This window comes from Phalacrocorax aristotelis, chromosome 1 (assembly GCF_949628215.1).
Source record: "Phalacrocorax aristotelis chromosome 1, bGulAri2.1, whole genome shotgun sequence".
In the NCBI taxonomy this organism is placed as follows: Eukaryota; Metazoa; Chordata; class Aves; order Suliformes; family Phalacrocoracidae; genus Phalacrocorax; species Phalacrocorax aristotelis.
This window is the reverse complement of record NC_134276.1, coordinates 57,160,653-57,182,123: the sequence shown is the minus strand read 5'-3', so window position 1 is coordinate 57,182,123 and position 21,471 is coordinate 57,160,653. Positions and strand designations below refer to the sequence as shown.

General features: G+C 40.5%; 1 protein-coding gene across 1 annotated transcript in view; it reads right to left on the bottom strand.

Moving 5' to 3' along the window:
* GPC6 (glypican 6) overlaps positions 1–21,471 on the bottom strand; it is a 777,195-nt gene that overhangs the window by 85,064 nt on the left and 670,660 nt on the right. The gene's annotated exons all lie outside the window — the stretch shown is intronic.

Here is a 21,471-nt window from a genome sequence, read left to right as displayed (position 1 = left end):
AACATCATAAAAACAGACTAGGTAATCTAGGGAGGTTTGGGAATATTTTGGGATCAATTCTCCGTGACTTTGAGTTTTAACCTGTTCCTACAGTTCTAAGCATTTAGTGGAACAATCCTCCCTGATTCCCTGAATACTAAATGAGGAGATGTAGTCAGCTCTGGAAAGCACCAGAGGGAGATCCCGTCCACCCAATTTATTTAGAGATTAAGGTCACTGTGAATTTATTCACATTGGATCCCCCCTTTAGTGGCCACCCCAGGAGCATCAGGTTCGTGCAAGCCTCTGCACAGCTCTGTCCCACCCCCCTAACCCACCTGAGCTCCTCCTCTGCCACTGACCTGGGTTCGAGGCTAGCTTTCATGCCATTCCTAAATTTTATGGACGTCCACTTAATCCAGCTTCTCTGCTTACTAGAATAACAAAGGTTGATGAAATTCTGCTATCACTAAGCTGGCTATAGCTCTGGGACACTAGCACTGATTTCACTGCAGCTGTACCAGTTCCATACAGGCATAAGAAAGACCAGGGTGTGGATGTACTAGCACAGAAAGGAAGAAGAAACATCAGGCTCTATCCTATGCTGTTGTACCTGCGGTTGCTATCAAAAGTAACACTGATTACGTATTTTCTGAATGCAAAAGTGTAAAAACAAACACATAATTTTAAAACATTATACCTTTTTCGTGAAGACATTAAGATTACTATTAATACTTATATCTGCCAAGCAAATAAGATGTGATCCAAGGCCTACTAAAGTCATAAAACATCTTTTCAACAATTCTGTTTGGAGGAAGCTGTTCATTCCTATTCTTAGGTTTTTCAGGAAAGATCCAATTTTGTTTCCCCTTGACTGAGTGCATGGTAGCAAATGAACAACTGTTATTCCCAGTGATGTACTGATACCTGCAGACAGAAACAAACATGTTTTGGCATGACAGCAGTAGGTGGTAATTAAGTTGATATTTTTGTTCCTATTAAACAAGATAAGCCATGCCGGTTTTGGGTCCACTCAAAACATGGGGGAGAAAAATCAATGTTTGTCAAATGGAATAGGACAGCATCTACGGGGAAAATTGTTTTTCACATTTTCAAGAGAGAGCAAAAGTGAGGAGGCAGAAAAAGAACAGCAAACACAAAAAAATTGATACAGCAATGCCTACTTTCTTAAAACACTGCTTACAGTTGTCATATCTTTTCAAGGAAAAAAATAGGAAAAGTGACATCATCTAACATTGATGGGCTGCATGGGATATTGGATCCTATCTGCCAGGAGGGGAAGCCATTTCACAGGCACTTTATGTTGCTGACATTCAGTATCTAAAAAAGGCCTCCAAAGACGAGTCAGGAGGGTTCAACTTCAGTACAAGGGAAATTTAAGACACCTTTTTTTGTCCTCACTGTTTCCCACAAGCTCTATAGAGAAAGATAACAGTTAATAATATAAATAACGATGGTTAACTTGGTAACATTGTGTTCTTCTCCCAATCAGGAAAGAAAACCAAAAGGCTTTGATAATACTTATATCAGTCTAACAACACCTTTTCTCCTAAAGCAGATCGATACCATCTATATTTTCTTTTAGAAAAAGAAGTTAGACAACCTGCTCTTTCAAAGGTAAGTTGCACAAATGGAACTGGAACAAGTCAGTCCTTTTGGTGATATTCACTCATGCCATGGAATAGAAATATTTATTTTGATTATTTCTAACATTTCCCTCTCTCTTTCTTTATATAGAACCATAACAGCCATTAAATTCAACTCACCCCTTGAACTGACTGTATTGCTTAGCTTTTTAAATTTGCTTATTTTTCCGCAAATATTTGTGTGCTTGGTGTTAGTTTACACAAATATCTGTAGAGGAGTTTTTATTTGTGAACAAATTATTGTGTCTGTGTTTCAGATGAGTTTGTTCAGCCTTGTCGCATGTCCCAGCCCAAAATTTCTTGACAGAAATATGACACAGAGAAGTTTAACTGAAACATCAGTCACTTAGATGTAAAAAGACAATATATGAAAAGACAGTTCTTTTTTTCCCCTTTCTTTTGATAAGAAGGAATCTCACTAATTTAAAATTAAAGAGGCTCTGGCAAGGAAAGTATATGAAATATTTCCATACCTCTATTGTGCCTCTTACTACAAAGCTTTCCATTCCTTCTCCCCTATGGGAAGGCTAGAATATCTAATCAAGGACAGGAAATCCATTTCCTGTGAACTGAGTGGCCAGTCACAAAAAAACTTATGCCAAATTGGCTATAAATCGTACTTGTGGTTTCCTTTAGTATAAATGGTTCAGTAGAACTGAAAATCCACTTAGTTTATAAAATCTGTTCTTTGAAATGTAGTGGATGATGACTTCAGTCACGGCATGATTGTGTGCTTCTGGATAGCTGCCTGAAGGAGCAACGAGGGACACAACAGTGTCCATTTGTCTCCTCAGGCACTTTCTCCTGTCCTTCTGCTATCCTGGATGCACGACTCAGCCTGGAAATCCACGTGGAGTAGTGAAAAAGAGGACTTGGATGTTATGCATGGAGGAACATAACTTCCAAGAGACAGACTAGAAATGAGAAAGCAGTGTCAGAAGACTGGCCAACTGTGTCTGCCCAGCTCAGGGCGCAGCCACGCAACCTGTTTAAGCCGAATTAAAAAAGTAACAACTTCTCCTCCATGCCACTGAGGTCAAAATTTCACCCTGCTCCATGCCAGCACTGGTGCTCAGGGAGTGCAGGAACAGCTGTAGGGAGGGATGGAGCTGGTTGGAAACAGAATCCATTTTTCAGGCGGGTTCATTTTCAGCAGGGTGTGACCTACTGCAGAGCAGCCAAAACGATGATGGGAATGGGAAGGAGGTTGCCTTTCAAAAGGCAGCTTGCATTAGGGTGGCTTTTACAGGTACTCAAACTGGTGCTGCCATCTGCTTCAGGGTCTCAGGTGGTGCCCACCATCCAAGGTGTTTGCAGGAAGAGGTGACTGCAGGGTTTGACGATGGGTGCACCCAGAGTCACGCTGTGTGTGTTGGAAGGCTGTGACCAGGGAGAGGAGGTACCAGACTGTCCTGGTTTCAGCTGGGGTAGAGTTAAATTTCTTTGTAGTAGCTAGTATGAGAATATGTTTTGGATTTTTGCTGGAAACAGCGGTGATAATGGGGAGATGTTTTAGTTGTTGCTAAGTAGTGCTTACACTGCTCAAGGACTTTTTCAGCTCCCTGTGCTCTGCCAGGGGCACAAGAAGCTGGGAGGGGGCACAGCCAGGACAGCTGACCCCAACTGACCACAGGGATATCCCACACCATATGATGTCATGCTCAGCACATAAAGCTGGGGGAAGAAGGAAGGGGGGAACATTTGGAGTGATGGCGTTTGTCTTCCCAAGTAACCGTTACGCGTGATGGAGCCCTGCTTTCCTGGAGATGGCTGAGCACCTGCCTGCCCATGGGAAGGAGTGAATTAATGCCTTGTTTTGCTTTGCTTACATGCGCAGCTTTTCCTTTACCTGTTAAACTGTCTTTATCTCAAACCATGAGTTGCGTCACTTTTACTCTTCCGATTCTCTCCCCCGTCCCACCAGGGGGGAGTGAGCAAGCGGCTGTGTGGGGCTTGGTTGCTGACTGGGGCTAAACCATGACACAGACCTCCTCTGTAGCAGCAAGAGCACCTCCAGAATGCGATGTGCACACCACAGGAAAAAATATTTCCAGAAGGATGGAATGGGAACAGCATATTGAAGGGAGGCTGCTTTGCTGAAGTTAAAACAGGGGACTGCCATGGTGCTGTAACCTGTAGCCAAATCCAGAACTGTTACAGTGATGTGAATCAGGAGCAAAAGATGGGCCACAGCAAAGGGTTGGCAGAATGACACCAGAGCACTGTGAAAACAGTGGATACAACGAATTTCTGCCTAATTTCTGCTTCTCAGTTGGACTCTTTTCCTGCATCTGCTGTTGTACTTAGACCTTTGTTATTCTACAGTAACCACCATGTGCTTGGAAAGCCCTTAGGAAGTTTTGAATGCCTCCGCAGAATAAATTAAAAAGAAAACATCAACAGTAAAATGACATCTTGATATGTCAAGATATATATGCCTTTCGGTGAATGCCTGATACCAAAATTAATTGTTCTTAAACAAAAAAAGGTGCCCATAAATCAATCTTGTTTTAAACAGTAAATGGTTTTTAGTCCTTTGTGTTTTGTGGAGAAGCAGGAAGGTGTAACAATAAATGCCGATCACGAAGGGTGTAACAAGTTACATACCAGCTTGTGTTCATTCCAGCTCCCCAACAGACTTTGTGTGCTGAGAAAATGGTGACCAGGCTGTGATAACAGATTGATGGGTTCTTCTGGCTGATTAGAAATAAAAAAAATCTGCAATACAGGGGAAGAATGGGGGAATCTCAATCCTTTCCACACTGAAGAACAAAACAATTATCCATGGGGACAGAGGCCACTAAAGACACATTTGTTCTGAGTATTTTTTTGTTCATTTAAAGATGGATTTTTATTTTTATTGTCATTTATGATACATCTAAGGGTTTCTGAAGTGTGGTTGCTTTGTAGACCTTCATGTTGTTTGAAAGAATCTCATCTCTCAGATAAATACTGTCATTATGCAGTTATTTATCCCTTTACCATTATAACATCCTCTTTGATCAGTGTTTTATGGATCTGCTTACAAAACAGATTGCACTGTAGTTGTTTCACACTTAGCTAGTCAGTGTATATCAATCACTTGCGCACATTCTCCATGAACCCTTAGATGAGTCATCAATAAAAAAAATGGGTCTTTGCATGCTTTGTATTTCTTTCCTTTTTCTCAAAAGTGGACAGTACTGTGTATGGATATCTCCAGTCGTATCTTATCCAAAGCATTGCTTGATGGCATGGGAAATAAGATAATGACAGCCCAATCTGAAATGTACAGCAACTTGTCCGTTCCTACTGGTTTCCTGCCGTAAGCAGCAGATCGTGCAAGCGTAGTTTAGGGGAAAGAAAAAAATCTCTGACGGTGCTTGCATTTTTTCCTCTTGGGTCACACATTGAAAAAATCCCTAGATATCACTGGAAGGTTTACATGATTTAATTTTGTTAGAAAATTAACTGTAATTTCTTTCACGTCCAGTTTTTCCCCAAATATCATGCACAAATTGGATGCAGTCACCAGAAAGATGTTTTATTTACCAAGAGTTTAACTGAGTTTGAAGCAAGACAATAAACAGACACTTCTTTTATTCCAGATAGTGAAGTATAAGAGACCACATATCCAAGACTATTGAAATTCTAGGTTAATGTGTTTGTTTTCATACTAAATTGTCAGAAGAGACAGGTGTCTTCCACCCTTTAAGCTTTCTGTAAAAGGACTCTCTACAGTGTGCTCCAAAGCACATGGATGACAAATCTTTCCCTATTGCAGATAAACCAGGAGAAAAGTACATCCAGGAGAGGGAGGGCTGCCCAAAGTACCTCACATCAGCTTCATCTCCCGGAAAAGAGTAATTCCACTGTTGTTAGTATTGCTGGCAGAGGAGCCAAGACTCTGCTGGAAAATGGCACAGCCTGGGAATAAGAACATGGAGTAGGGCTGTTACAGGGATAAATGTCTTGCAGCTGTTAAGGAAGGCATGTCTCTAGCCAGAGCTGATGAATCCTACAGCACAGAGCTGCAGAGCAGAGGACTTTGCCCAAGTGTGCCCATTCGTCTTCTTGTAAGTTTTAAAAAACTTAACAGCTTTGTTCGAATGCTTTTCTTATTTCATGTTTCATGCTGTCCCCAGTGCAGTATTAACGGTGCCTGTCATGAGATCCTTCCTCCAGCTGTCATTATTTGTTTTAAAGATTAAAGAATTCTAATCACATAGACTGCTCTGATTCATCTATTACTTAACGTTAAAATGTGCAGCGAAGGGTGATAAAATAATTCCCTCTTTATATCGACTTTGGTGAGACTTCTTTTCATCATTTAGATTACTGAGGATTTGACTATTTATACTATTTCTATAAAGAAGATTGGAATTTTAGCCATTTGGATGTAGATGCATTTGTATTTTGTAGGGCTGTGCTTTATGTGTGCATGACTGTATATATACACACACGTGCACACACACACACGTACGTCTGCCAGCATGCATTTAAATTTCATAATTGAAAGTGCAAGTAAATAAACCTTTTAGACACACAGATGCATATCTGGCTGCAAACACTGGTATCTGTTTGCTAGTTTCTAGTACCAAGTTATCGCAAATAGACTCAAAAGCTACAGTGCATTTATGAATTTTAGCAGATACTTCCAGCCCCGTAAAAATACACGCCCAAAAAGCCACTTGGTGACTTTTTGTTGTTGTTCACAGTTTGGCTTGGATCTAGTTAACAAAGGAAGTCTAATGAAATTTATTCTTCCATTCTTTTGCTAAATTTATAATAGCGACTGGAGGGCTTCAGGGTTGAAGGACAGGACAAGGCAGCTTTATCCACATGAGATGTTACTGGCATATTCTGTGCGTTGCAGGGCCTGATTAATTACACTGCTTAGAACTGACCAGCACATGAGTCCAGCAAAGAAACTCGGTAGAGAGCTGGGCAAAAGACAGTGTTTCCATCCCCAGAAAATTCAAGCATTGTGCAATGCATTTTTTCATTTTTTGCTTGTGCATTGTAATGATTTACCCTTACTACTCATAGAAAGGGGAAAACACTACAGAAAATAAAGAGATAAATTATTTAATAGTTTCAGCCTCATAATTCGTAACATGGAGCAATTATCTACTCCGGTTCCTGGGGAGTCCACACTTTACAGGATGGGGCAGTAGGAAATCTCTCCAGCTGGGTGGCAGAACATCCCCTGCCTCATGATGGAGAGGCTGTCATATCTTGTCTACCACCTGCTTAGGGCTGGGAGATCCTGAGGTGTCTGGTCCTGAGTACGGAGCAAGAGCTGCACAAGTGTGGAGATCTCCACGTGGGTGGTATGCATGGCAGGGCTGAGGCAGATAAGTCCTATGAGATTTATGTGCGGGCTGGGAAATGTGCATGTGTATATGTGTGCATATACGTATGCGTGTATGAACACAGTCCTGCGCACATGCAGCAGAGCCCCACAGAATGAAATATATGTGCACCTATTTCCAAACAGGTAAAACTTTAAAATGGAGATGAAATGATGTGAAACATCTGATTAAATGTTTGGGGTTTGTTTTGTTTTGTTTTTTTGACAAACTATTGTTTTCCATAGAAGCCCTTTTTGTCAGCACTTTTGTGACTCACCCTAGCTGGGAACTGATCAACACTCTGCTGCTCAACTCATAGCTCTCAAAGGACCATGTCCAAATGTGCATAAAAATTAACCTACTTGTTTAGTCCTTATAGATGTTAATCAGTAGGCACACTGGCAGGGAAGCAAGAAGTCCTCACCTAAGTTCTCCTGCTCACAGAGGTTTTCAGGATGCAGAGTTCTGCATTTTTTCCCCTTCAGTGGGTGTTCCATGATAAAAATACTGTAATATAAGTGGTGAGTTGAGCAACGATGGTCCTTGTGGCTGAGCTCTGGTGCATATGAGTGTGTGCAGAACTTTGGATGGATGGGTGCGCGTTTGCCTTCAACCAAAGGTTGTTTTATGTGATAGCAAAATATCAGTAGCCTAACTACACAATATGACCTTGATTCAAAACTAGTCACAGGTCTGACATAATGGAATTATTCCAGAAATGACTCCATAATTTTTTTTTTTTAGAAAGGTTGGGGACAAAATGCAATGCATCAATTCCGCCTAGGATAAGCAATTTAGGGCCCTGAGAGGGCCCATACAGAATAGCTTCAAGCACTGATGGATTGCTTGTACATTATCCCTAGTGATTACCGAGCACTACATCTGGATAAGTACTTTCACTCTGATTGAAGATACAAGGTTCAGACTTTGATCAAAATGAATTAAATGACCACTCTGCAACACTTTTCCAGCTAGGCACATCATTAACTGCAGGCAGAAGACAATGCAAGCAGGAGCTGAAATTGCGACCTGTGTACAATAGGAAGGAAGTCAAAAGGAGATCAGTGTCACCAACACAAATGTCAGACTGATCCACTGGTAATATGAGGTTTCTTCTATTTGCACTTTAAAGTCACTAATATTTAAAAAATACGTATTTTCTTCCAATACTATGATGGTGTTGGCACAGAGTAAGTAGATTTTCTTTAGTAATGAAATGAGAATTAGCATCTTGGGCCAGCGCAAGCTGCTGCTGGATGTTTCTCTGTGATGTACCACCCTAGGAGCCCAGCTCCAGAGTGGCATCCAAAAAGCCAGATGCCCTGGGCATTAGCTACCTCTGGCTAATGCCACCAACTGACGTGAAAAGCAAGTGGCTTCCTACTGCCAGGGGGCAATATGCATAATGTTGGACATTTCTTCATGACCTCCTCTCTCTTGCTGGCCTTCCTACATGCATTGGGTCTGTGAGTGGTGCCCAGCTGCTGAGGCTGTCCTGGAAGGCTGGGCACAGCGAGACCCCAGCCCTTCCCTGGTGGGTGCATGGGAATCATTCAGCATTTCTCATACTCAGCTTGTGACCATCCTGGGCCCCAGCAGCTCAAGCACAGCTCTGCATGTCTCCGTAGCAGCTCTTTCCCGTGTGAGTCAGTGACTTGGAGATCAGCAGCACTGTGGCTTCACAGCAGGGCAGGGGCGATTGCCCACCCACCGTGTGCAGAAGTCAGGGGGAGCCTCTGCAAATCCCATACCAATGGCTGATATGCGGCACCTCACCGCAAGCCCCTGCTGAGTCCAAACCCATTATACCTCTTCCTCCTCTGCCCCATCTCATCTATGGCTTTCTGTTCTGCTTTGATTTATCCTGCTTAAACTTAGGCACTGAACTGAAATACCTGGGTTTGAAGCTGGACTAAATCAGCGTGTGCATTAGAAAATCACTGACACCAATGACTGCATGGAGCTATTTTCTTTTTATTTTAGTGGTCATCATTTAGCACTCATGCTTGACTGTACAAATAAACCAAGTGCTATGCCTATTTGAGCTAAGTTAGGTAGAGAGAGGTACAGAAAGAGTGCTGTGAGAATGTGCTGCTCAGCAAGGCAGTGGCAAGCAGAAATTCAGCTGCCTTCTTGATTTTTCCTGTTAAATCACATCTTTACTCATAGCCTAATCTGTTTTGCATATTGTTGAGTGAGACAATAGTTTGAAAATAGTATGTGCCCTCCTTCTTTCATCAGGTTAGTTACCTCTTCAAAAAAATACAGGGTGGTTTTTTTTTTTTCAGAAGAAACAGCTGCTTCTGCCATAGAGCTGCAGCCTCTGGGTTTCTGATAATTTCAGATTTAACTCTCTTTCCTTCCTTTTTCTCTCCTTCTATGATCTGTTAATTAAACAGAGGCTAGGTAGAGAATAAAGAAAGAAAAAGTGCTGCAAACTGATTTGTCACCTACCGCCTCGCTTTTCTGCAGTCGATTCAGCTGCTTTCTGAAACTCTTTGAAAGAGATAAAGCTTCTGGCTTTTTTTGGTGTTGTCCCCAGCAAGCAGACAAACATCATATTTGATGGTCTTTAAAAGAGTAAAATTGGCCTTTCTTGGACACATTATTAGAATGATTGTTTCTGAAGGAGGATATAAGGAGCAGAGGCTGTTACTAGAAGAAATGGAGGGAATGTAAGGACAGTGTAATACAAGGATGTTTCCTTTCAGAAGGGGTGTACTGCAAAATGTAGGTGAGAATTTATAAAAAAAAGTGTAAAACCACTCAGCAGCCCTTTGAAGAGTCTTTGTTAAACTTACTCCACACTGAAATATAGAGGAAAGAGATAGTCAGGGCTGTAAGAGTTTTATCCAAGGTGCCAAAGAACAAAGCTCTAGAATGTGCATCCATACAACAGTAAGCTTTGTATTTATAGTTGCTGTGAAATGGGCATGGAAATTGTTCCATTGCTGTCTGAAGGTAATTTCGTTTGATCAGGCACTACGTGCAATTTTGATACTCCTTCCTTTAGACAATGAAATAAAGGCATCTGGAAAATGATACAAAAAGAAGGTTATATTCTAGGGAAAAAAACCCAAAAACATTAAGGAGAAGCCCAATCTCTTTGAGATTTGAAATTTTGACCACAACAAATTGAGTTTTGAACACATAAATGAAATGCTATCCTAAGTCAGGTATCCAGCTTGCACAGAAGGTTTAGCTGTCCAATGAAACAGTTCAACTACAGTGGGTCCATTTATATTAGCATTTTAGTTCAGATCAAGATTACTCTTAAGTGCATTCCTTGCCTAGCCTCACTTAGTGAGCTTTGGTTCACCTTGCAGCACAGGCTTAGGGCACACAAACTGGATCCCTTTGAGTGGAGGCTGCATGGGAAGACGCACTTCAGGATCACACCTATTGCATTCCCAGCATCACTGGGATGGGTGCTCAGGACCAGGGGAGGGTTCTGAAATGCGTACGCTCCAGATGCCAGGTGCTCGACACCAATGGGCTTGCTCTGCAGATCTTCCCCTATGGGTCCACATTGCTGCCTAATGTACTCATAATTACTTCTTTAGTCAATGGGGAGAGGTGGCAGAAGGAGATCCCTGTCTGCCTAAGCAGAGGCACCATAACCAGTCTGGCAAGATTTCTCCTGGGAGGTTTTCAGAGCCACCTTCTTCACTGTCTAGATAAGTAATATAATTTTTTATGCCAGGAGCTAAATCAATACCTAAAGTTTGGGTGCAAGTTGTAATGAAGTAGAGTTCAGCCTCCTTACTGACTGACTGAGTGCTGGCAGCTCTGCTTTTGAACTCTCTTGAAGCAATTAATTATTTTGAGCAGACATGTAGATTGATAATTTTCTAAAAAAAAAATATTAATATGTTTATTTGCCCTTAACTTTTCTTTTATGTGTACAACAGATCAGTATTACTACCGAGACTCATCTCCTCTCTAAAGGAAAAAGTCACAAACTAGAACTTCCTTTAGCATGTATCAATGGTCATAAAATAAAACCCTTTTCAAAGGGTGTCAGATCTGACTTTTGGTTTATACTCATGCTTTATCCAAAAAGTTTAAAATATGTTGCATTTTTAAAGTCGCCCTTAGATACTCTCTTTCTATTTCTGTACTGTCCTACTTCACTCTCTCTAGGTCTCTCTCTTTTTTATATGTACGTATAAATATTTTATAGAAAACAGATGGTCTGGTAAAGTTGCTATCCACTAAAAAGGCAGAAGATGAAACAGAATGGATCATATTATTCCCTAACTTATGCTCATAAAATAATTCTATTAACATCAAAGAGGGCATTCAAAGCTGTAGGACTTACCTCTGGATTGAAGTGAGTTACCTACACACAGCCCAAGACATAGTTATTGTTCTAGGATAATAACCTTTCTTAACCAGGGATGCCTTGCAAGAAGAAAACTGTGCAGCCAAATGGTGTTTATACATGATTAAAGAGAATAAATATCCTTTGAAATGGACATTATGTTTCTCTTCCTCAGCCTGTTAATCAAGAGATGCTGACCTTTCATTCTGCATATTGAAAGGTCTTTCAAGTTGGTGAATCTTAGGGATGCAAATCTGTATCAGAGAATGATGGGGGCTTGCAACCCAACGTGGAGCTCCTGGCATTTCAATAAAAAATGGTCTAAGGTAATAAATGATCTAACACCTGTTTCTTGTCTTTGTAAATGATAGGTGTATCTCTTCGATGGTTCTAATCTGAGGACCTGCCCGAGGGTGATCCAGCCCCTCTTCCCTGTGCAACACCAACTAGTTCCCCTAAAGGCCTGGAGAAGTTTGATGATGCGCTCCCAGAAAGGTGCCTCTGAAAGCAGAGCACACAACAAGAAATCATCACTGTAATAAATAAAGTCAGTATTTATTCCATGGTCAACTCAAATGTTACTTAAATTTGAATTTTCCATCAACTGACTCTGCAGAAGTGCGTCACAAACATGAGCTGATTCAGGGAAAGGATGACCATTGTTCTTTTAAACAAAAAAGCTTCCCACCATATCCTTATTTCAGCACAGAGACAAATAGAAACAGCCTGTTCAAATGGAGTATTTTGAGTATTTTAGTATAACATTAGAAGCTGAACAAACTCCTTTTTAATATTTTTAAACTTTTGGGTGAAACAATTTTTTTTTAACTCTTTAGGCTTTTTATACTGAAGTTGATTTTCTCTTTTAATGGGGAAAAATGTATGGGATGCTACTATTGTAAATCCTCCTAAAGTCAGGGAACTAATGTATGTTTTCTGAGCTATCTATTGAGCTGGCGGAGCGTACATTGCCAATACTCTTTGTTTGTTCAATATATCTCAAGAACCAGTTCAGATTTTGAAAGTATATATGGTAGCTGTTTCAGATTTTGATTCAGACATGCAGTTGACAATTTACAACAGTACTGACCATACACATATTAAACACCCTAGACCACAGTTTAATCTGGCTGCAAGTCATCTTTTACAGTCTTATGCAGAAGCATTTTTCTAACTTAAGTTTCTAACCTTTAAAATAGGTGGTTATATGTTATTATATTCATATGTTATTTCTTAATTAAAACAAAGTCTTTCTGATAAAAAAGTAACCTGCAAGCAATTTAAATTTGCTTTTCAAATCCAAAAATATTGTAGTGCTTTCAATGTTTTGAACCTGTGATTCATTTTGTGCTGATTATTTGAATGCATTGCACTAGTGTTCCTCAGACTTCTACAAGCTAGGAGTGCATAAAACTTTTAAAGACAGGGCAATTTCTCTGCAAAAATATGGATTTTTGTGTCATTAAAAAATGCTTTACAAGTTCTCTCAGGCCACCACTGCTGGAAAAGAGTCCTGTTGTTAATCTTAGTGTCAATGCCAACATATTTAGAGACTCACAGCATTGACTTCTGGGAAGGAGATTGTAAATGCAGGTATATATTGGATGATGTGATGGGAATTGGTGACGTGTGTGTGCATGTACAACACTGGGGTTGGAAACTTATTTTATTTTAGTTGAAATGTAAGAAAATATATAGGAGGCAATTCTGCTGGCTCTTGTTATAATTTAAATGGAGGTCTAAACTAAACATTGTCTTGTGAAAGAGGCTTTTGAAGGATAAACAGAGTAGTCAGTCCTCTATGAAAAAGAGGCTAATTTGAAAAAAGCTGGTCTATCCAACCAAAGGAATCTGCCTGCACTAGAGATGTTTTTCTGTCTTTAAAATGATGCTGTTTGAAGCTGTTCTGCATATTTGAACTGCTTGGCTCTCTACTTCCTCTCTGCATACTCACTCATAAGCAAAAATAGTAATTTGTATAAGCATGCAATCATGTTTTTTCTACTGAAATATTTGCATGCAAATGGTTTTGACTCACTTTGAGAACACTTTTAAAATTTATTTTTAATGAAAAGGAGGTAGCAAGGACTTCTTATTAGAACCAGCACTTTATAAGAAGGACAGGCCAACTTTACTTGAAGAAGTCATGGTGAACAAATAATAATGAATAGCGTTACTTTGTTTGGCACAGGGGATTTCTTATGAAGTGTCAAATGACAAGTAGCATAATGGGAGAACACCAAGAACACAGGAGAAGAGGCAAGTTTTGAACTAATATCAGAAACAAGCTATAAAGGAGGTGAAGCAAAGGGCTGTTCCATATGGCTGGAGAGGAAGAGGAGAAAGTTCATGTAATAATTTTGGGAAGATTGTACGAAAAGAGGTTACTAATATTGGGTATGGAGCAAGTGAGCAGTTGAAATAGCTTGAATGGGATTTGCTAAGGTCTGAAAACAAGGAAAATAACTCTGAAGAGGGATTTGGTGGGAGTTACTTTTGACTGTGAGAAGTAGTAAAGGAAGAAGAGAAAAGCGAAGTTTTGGGGGATGAGCACTCTAACCTGCTGTACATTTACATCACAAAACAGCAGCTGCAGCTGCAGATATACTCCCAGAATGAAATCTGCCTGTGCTGAAACAAATACATAAACTCCTGTTGATTTCAAGAAAGCCAGTGTTTCAATTCTGCAATAATATACATGTGTAATAAGAGTAACAGATTGTTATTCATATATCACAATTAACCACACAGGACTGTTTTAATTTATTTTGTGATCCTGGGTTGTATGCCAGACAATCTAAGATAACTTGTAAAATATGAAAAAAAAGAGAAGTAAACCAAAATATTCTTTACCTTGTAGTCCCTCCTTGTTTTATGAGATTAAACGTCTAAGTTGTCTGTTGTTTCTTTTAATAGAAAGTTCATAATAAAAACACCCCCCCAAGATTAAAAAATATATGACATTATACAAATCTAAAATGTATTGCTACTATAGTTTCTTTCCACAGTAGTTTTTCTATGATTTAAAAAAGCCCCAACAAATATTTTAGGGGAAGGGATGAACACTCTATGGACTCATATATATTAAAATAATAATACTTTCATATATTTCTTTCCAGACATGAGCTTAAAAGATTTTGAAAATATACTCTTTGAATGGAAAAACTGAAACAGAGAATTTCTACTTTACTACTTTCAAAACATTTTTTTGAAAGTCTTTCTCCCTGTCTCTTGATTTGTCAAGTAAAATATACACATTTTGAAAGTCTCAGTCTACCCACTCAATTCACGTTGGAGCTACATGTCTAAATGATTAGCTACTTTATATTAGACTGAAAGATAACTGTCACGTTCAGAGGAGACCGATCCTAATTATAGGAGAAGACAACAAATTTATTTTAATAGTATCTAGGAAATTGGAAGTTAAGCATCCAATAAATGTCATACTAAACCTTTATGTAAGGAAAAGGTATATTTTCTTTGATGACATAACTCACATTCTAATGTCGGTGTACTTGGCTACCTCAGATACCTCCTCTTTCAATTTTTCCTTGCATGTTAAAAGGCAGATGAAATATGAGCATCTTAAAAGATCTTCTCAGATTCTTTACTCATTGTTACACAGCTTTCTATCTTACAGGAAAACTTGAGATAATTTGAACCCGCAAACTCATCATCAAGTTTTCCTTCTATGCAAATGCTTCAACTTTAATATAAAGCCAGTCTTTCTGACCTTGGCAAAGCTTTAAAAATAATACATTGACTTCAGTTGGGGAATGGAGAAAAGCATGAAGCATCCATTGGCTATAAATAAGATGTGTTTTCCTAGGGCACTATACTTCTGTATCCCCCCAAAAAAGATATAATGTTGCCAGTATTAGAAAGAAAACCAAGCACTTTAGATATATAGTAAAAATGATGAACTAAAATAACAAAGAACAAGATCTGCAAAAGGAACTGACATATGAATTTCATAATGAGAGATTTATAACTCTTTATTTAGTGACTTTCCTCACTTCTCAGCCCAGATACTGTCTAAAGTGTTTAAATTTATACTTACAATCACAGTGTGGTCTTTACATGTGTATAAAGACATTGCCAAATAAGCAAAAAAAAGAATAATAATCCTGTTTATCTTACATAGGAATATGGAAAAAATAAAGCCTTTCATTCCTGGTGCCTATAAAAATGAAGGCCATATAGTTCTGCTTAGAGGGAGATCTAGGGCACCCTCACAGGTCTGATGCAGGCAGTCCCAATCTCCCTCTGCCAGAACTACAAATCAAAGACAGGATACACCAGCTCCATGCAGTGCCACGTTAACACAGGCACATAGCTCCTGGATGGGTGAGCACTCTGGTCGGTCTGCACCCATCAGGGTAGGCATGCCTACAGGTGGCCTCTTGTTGCATAGGTTCTGCTCAGCCAAAGCATTTCACAATTTGTTGTGTAGTGCTCCCTCGTTGACGTGTGTGCTTGTGTCTCCTGGCTCCTTCCCAGAGACATACCTGCCTTCTTAAAAATACCTCTAATTCTTATGATTGAAAAGTAAGCCTGGGCTGAAACCAAAATGTTTCTCAGGGTCTGTATCTTGCTTCTGTAATTGTGGAGTGCATCCCATGGCTGTACACCAGGACAAACCTCAGTCTTGCATTTGGCCCTCCTCTATTCCCTGGTTTACATGGAAAGGAAGTCAAAGATGTGGTCAAATGAGAGCCATGGTGCATTCCCACAGGTCCCTGTTCTGGATAACAGAGGATCTGAGACATCTCTTTGCACTGGTACAGTATGGATTTGGTCAAGGGCTGATCTACAACATGAAGGTCCTTTGCGGCTGCCCAGTGTGTCTGCTTGCCTCTGAAACTACCAAGAAGGTCTTTGAGAGAACAAGATAGAACAGCTATTCTACAAAAGGTATTTCAGCCAAATACCTAGAAAATAAGACTTGGGGGTCTAATTTATTTCAATGGTTGCTACCAGAAGTACTATATTGTAATATTAACATGTCTGTCCATCTCATGGCAAGTCCAGCAAGAAATAAGAAACAGAAGTATATGAAGTTCTGTGTTGCTTGCTTCCATTGGTAAACCTCTTGTATACCAACATGGGATGCTGATGAAATTGGCTTTCACCTCATGTTTGTCACTTTGAGAAGCTCTCAGTTTACAGACTCATTTGAGACCCACTGTTAAAATACAGAGTTTAAAAGCTCTCCTCGGTGTACTCAAATCCAAAGGAGAAACAAATCAGAGATGGAGAAGTAGAGGATTATCAGTTGAGAGCTACAAGGGCATTGCCAGAGTGTGCAGAGATGCAGTTAGAAAAGCAAAAGCCCAGATTGAATCAAAACTGGCCGTAGATGTCAAAAATAACAAGAAACGGTTCTTCAGACATGTCAACCACAAGCAGAAACAGAAGGAAAACATAGGCCCACTGTTAAACAGAATAGGAGAGTGAGTCACCAACGATGCTGAAAAGGCAGAGGTCCTCAACACTTTCTTCTCCTCTGTCTTTAGCAACACTGCCAGGTCCCAGGCTTTGGGAATGAAATTGCTGGTTGATCCAAACACCGACCCACCATCAGTGAAGAAAGAGTTAGTACGTGAATTATTACAGGAGCTTGACCCCTACAAATCAATGGGCCATCCACCTGAGGGTGTTGAGAGAGCTGGCTGACATCATTGCAAGGCCACTCTCCATAATCTTCGAGAAGTCATGGAGAATGGGGGATGTCCCAGAGGACTGGAGGAAGGCAAATGTTACCCCTATCTACAAGAAGGGCTCGAGGGAGGATCCAGGTAACTATAGCCCCATCAGCCTTACTTCAATCCCTGGGAAAGTTAAGGAACAAATCCTCCTGGGGGCCATCACAAGTCAAATGAAGCATGTGATTGGGAAAAGCCAACATGGCTTCACTAAGGGCAGATCGTGCTTGACAAACCTGGTGGCCGCCTACAACAAAGTGACTTGCCTGGTTGACATGGGGTGGGCAGTGGACATTGCCTACCTGGACTTCTCCAAGGCTTTTGATACGGTCCCCCACAGCCTCCTCCTGGAGAAATTAATGCGTTATGGCCTGGACAAGTGGTCTGTGCAGTGGGTGGGGAACTGGCTGACAGGCTGCACCCAAAGGGTGGTGATAAATAGCTCCTTTTCCAAGTGGCAACCTGTCACTAGTGGAGTCCCCCAGGGATCGATATTGGGCCTGATGTTATTCAATATCTTCATAAGCGATCTGGATAATGGGATCAAGAGCAGCCTGATGAAGTTTGCAGATGACACCACTTTGAGTGGGGAAGTAGACACTCCAGAAGGGAGAGCTGCTCTGTGGGAAGATCTGGATAGGTTGGAAGAGCGGACCAGCAAGAACCTTATGAAGTTCAACAAGGAGAAGTGTAAGGTCTTGCACTTGGGAAAACATAATCCAGGAGTGCAGCACAGACTGGGATCTACCTGGCTGGAGAGCAGCTCTGTGGAAAGGGACCTGGGGGTCCTGGTGGACAGAAAGCTCAACATGAGCGAACAGTGTGCTGCTGCAGCCAAGAAGGCCAACAGGATGCTGGGCTGCATCAAAAAAGGCATCCCCAACAGAGATAAAGAAGCCATCATCCCACTCTACTCAGCGCTTGTCAGGCCACACCTGGGGTACTGTGTACAGTTCTGATCCCCTCTATACAAAAAGGATGTGGACAGGCTGGAAGGAGTCAAGAGAAGGGCCACCAAGATGATCAGAGGACTGGGAAGCCTGCCATATGAGGATAGGCTGGGAGAGCTGGGTTTGTTCAGTCTTGAGGAGAGGAGGCTCAGAGGGGATCTCATCACCATGTGCCAGTACTTAAGGGGTAGCTACAAAGACGGAGACTCCGTTTTTACACTGAGTCCCATGGAGAGGACAAGGGGGAATGCACACAAGTTGCTCTTGGGGAGATTCCGACTGGACACCAGAGGGAAATTTTTCACAGTGAGGACAGTCAACCATTGGAATAATCTCCCCAGGGAAGTGGTTGACTCGGCCACTTTAGATATCTTCAAGAGTCGTCTGGACAGGGTGCTGGGCCATCTTGTCTAGACTGTGCTCTTCCTAGAAAGGTTGGACTAGATGATCCCTGAGGTCCCTTCCAACCTGGGATTCTGTGATTCTGTGGTTCACTGCAGTCTTGACCTTCAGCAGACTTCACCCTTTCCATCAACGTTGTGTAGTAGTTTTATGATCCACACTAATATTCACTAGTACACAGGTTGACACTGCTAAGTCATGTCTGCATGGGACAATCAAAATTTGAACCCAAGTTTCTAGAGGTGAAGAGTTAAAGCACATTCCACAGCTCCATTTGTGACTTCCCCTACTCTCTCTTTCTGCCATAATTTTGAAAAACTAGATAACACTAAGTGAAACCATTAATGTTGAATTCCAGCCAGACTAAATCAATTTGTAATTAATATTTAATAGGTTTACTTCACAGTTAGTTAATGTCGTATTGTTCTTCACAATACTAGGCTGTGGGGGCTTCTTCTTCTGTTCATGTACATAAGGATTTACATTGTTGTTTCCCACTGTTATTAATGGAAGAAGCCGCATCTCTCCAAATAATATAGAAATAGAAAACAGGATGGGATATAATGGAAGAGAGTAACCAAGTTTCATGGAAGTGAGAGCTGAAACAGAAATATTTTGTATCACTATGCACAACACACACAATTGCTACACATTTATGTAGCATTAGATAAATAAGTAAGTGGTTTAAGTTTTGTGGATGCCTTAAGGTAGTTTTAGGAGCTTTACATGGCTTTATCAGGTCAGACCAAGGTTTACATAATTCACTAACGTCTGACACTGGCTAGTAGCAGATGCTCAGGAAGACATGGAAGAGCAGGCCAGGCACATACTGAAGTGCCCCCGAAGTGCCATGCTGTCAGAGAAGCATCTTTGTATTTGAAAGCTCTTACCTGATTTTTCTTTAACGTGCTAGCTTAACTCCTTTTCTAAACCTATGTAAACTTCTCTGGCAACCACACCACCATCTGGCACTAAGATCTGAGGCTTAACCGTGCCATGTGTGGAAAAGCACTTCCTTCTGCTGATTTGCAATCTGCTCTCTGTTGATTTAGTCAGATGTTTCTCACCTCTCGTACTAGGAGAGACAGGAAGTAAATTCTCTGTGCACATTCCACTTGATTCTTGGGGTTTTATAGGTCACTGCAATGTCTCCCTGGAGGTGTCTCTATTCTAAGCTGAAGAGGATGGGTCCACAGAATCATTCCTAGCATTGAAGACTTTCTATTTATTTGTTTATCCTCTTTGCTCTGTTCTGTATCACATTTAGTTTTACTCAAGCTTTTTTCAAGATGGAGAAGCCAAAGCTTCACAAAGTATTTAACATCAGCTAATATTACAGTTTAGATGCAGAGCTGAGTCATAACATATGGGCTTCTGAACAAGTATTTGCTTTAGTATAGAGTGTGTAGAGACACAGTGTAATTATTTTTTGTGTTTTGATATCATTATAGACCTTATGGCCAATTTATGTGAGTAGCTGCAGTTTGCATCTAAAGCTTTTTGCTACCTGTGTGGCAAATTATAGGTTTCATAAAACACATCACACCTGAAGTGTGGTTCCATATTTTGTACTGTCGATGTTTTATTTAACTACATATTGTCCAAAAGATATCCTCCTATGTGGGAGAACTCGTAAAACTGTCTGTTTATACTCTGAAAAGGTGTTACCCAGGTTCATAAGAGGGAGACGACAGACTTGTTCAGAAAATGTATGACCATTACTCAGATATTTTCAGAAGATTTCTTATGTGACACTGGAAAGCAAATCTTTCATTTTTTTTTGGGTCATCCTTGAATGTGAAGGGATATAAGTATGATAAAACCACAACAATATTTATTTCTGTCTGATGTTTGACAGTTAGCTGGAATGCTCTAAAGGATCTCAGTGATTGTACTGCTACAGAGACAGCAGGAATACAGATAATTTGAATAAACAACTTCTTGTGGCATATGACAGCCCTATTTTCTCCACTGGGATGCTGAGGGATTGCTTTGCAAGTGATATGCTACTTTGTGCATCACCTTAAGCTTTCTTTTGTCCAGAGAGCTTGTCTCATCTCACCTGCAACACTTCAACTTGAGACCATGCTGGAGAAGGACAAAACACTAAGTTATCTGGGTCTAATAAAAATGGTGTATGAAGGTTCACCTTTTCCATGTAAATTTAAGTGATCTTCAATTCTACAGGAGTGATATTCACCAGGTGCGATTTACACTGCTTTCTCAATGATTACAGGGCCTTTCTGTTCAAACTGATTTTAATTTACACATGTTTTGACACCACATATGCCCCTCAACACCCGGTATGCCCTCTGTCTCCTTGGGACCAGTATAGCTGTGAGAACAGCTAGACCGTTTAGACCGAAAGACCCTAAATTTAAGTGGTATCAGTGCTCAGGACATGTCCCTAGTTCTTTCAGCTAATCTGAGAGCACTGGAGCGTGCAGTAACAATTAAAGCACAGAAGAGGGTCCGCTTTCTTGCACGGGGAGAAGGGATTGGGAGGATGCGTGCCACAGCCAAGGTGACCGATGTCCTAGGCTTTGAACTGACTAACTGAAGAAGCAGGTAGCAACTATTTTTATTAACATTGCTATAACTGGCATTAGACTACAATAGCAATGATGAATAGGTTTGATACTCATACCTGTTTTAAAAAAAAAAAAAGGTGGAGGTCTGTATTAGAGGTTCTACTCCAAAGTTGTCATATAACAAAAAAGTGGCATTGAATCTTTAAAGTAAAATTGTTTCAGTATGCATATGCATCTTACTATCCTGTTTAGTATTCATATAAAACTAACCTTAAAATACCATTAAATGATGCTCGGTTGTATCAGACACAATTATGATTAATTGAGAATGATTTACCGCCCAAGCTCCTCAGATTCAAATGCTTCACATTACCATATTTGTTTACTTAAATTGAGCATTTATTTACTCGTTCTAACATACAGCTACAGAAAAGTCAGACTATAAACTCATGTTCCTCTAGTTTATTTTCCAGTATAATTTAGCTTTCATAATAGCTATTTCTCACTCTTTTCTTAAGAACTAGTCATTACTGTCGTATATGATGTTCCACCCTCCACATAGAGGCCATCATGAAGTGTA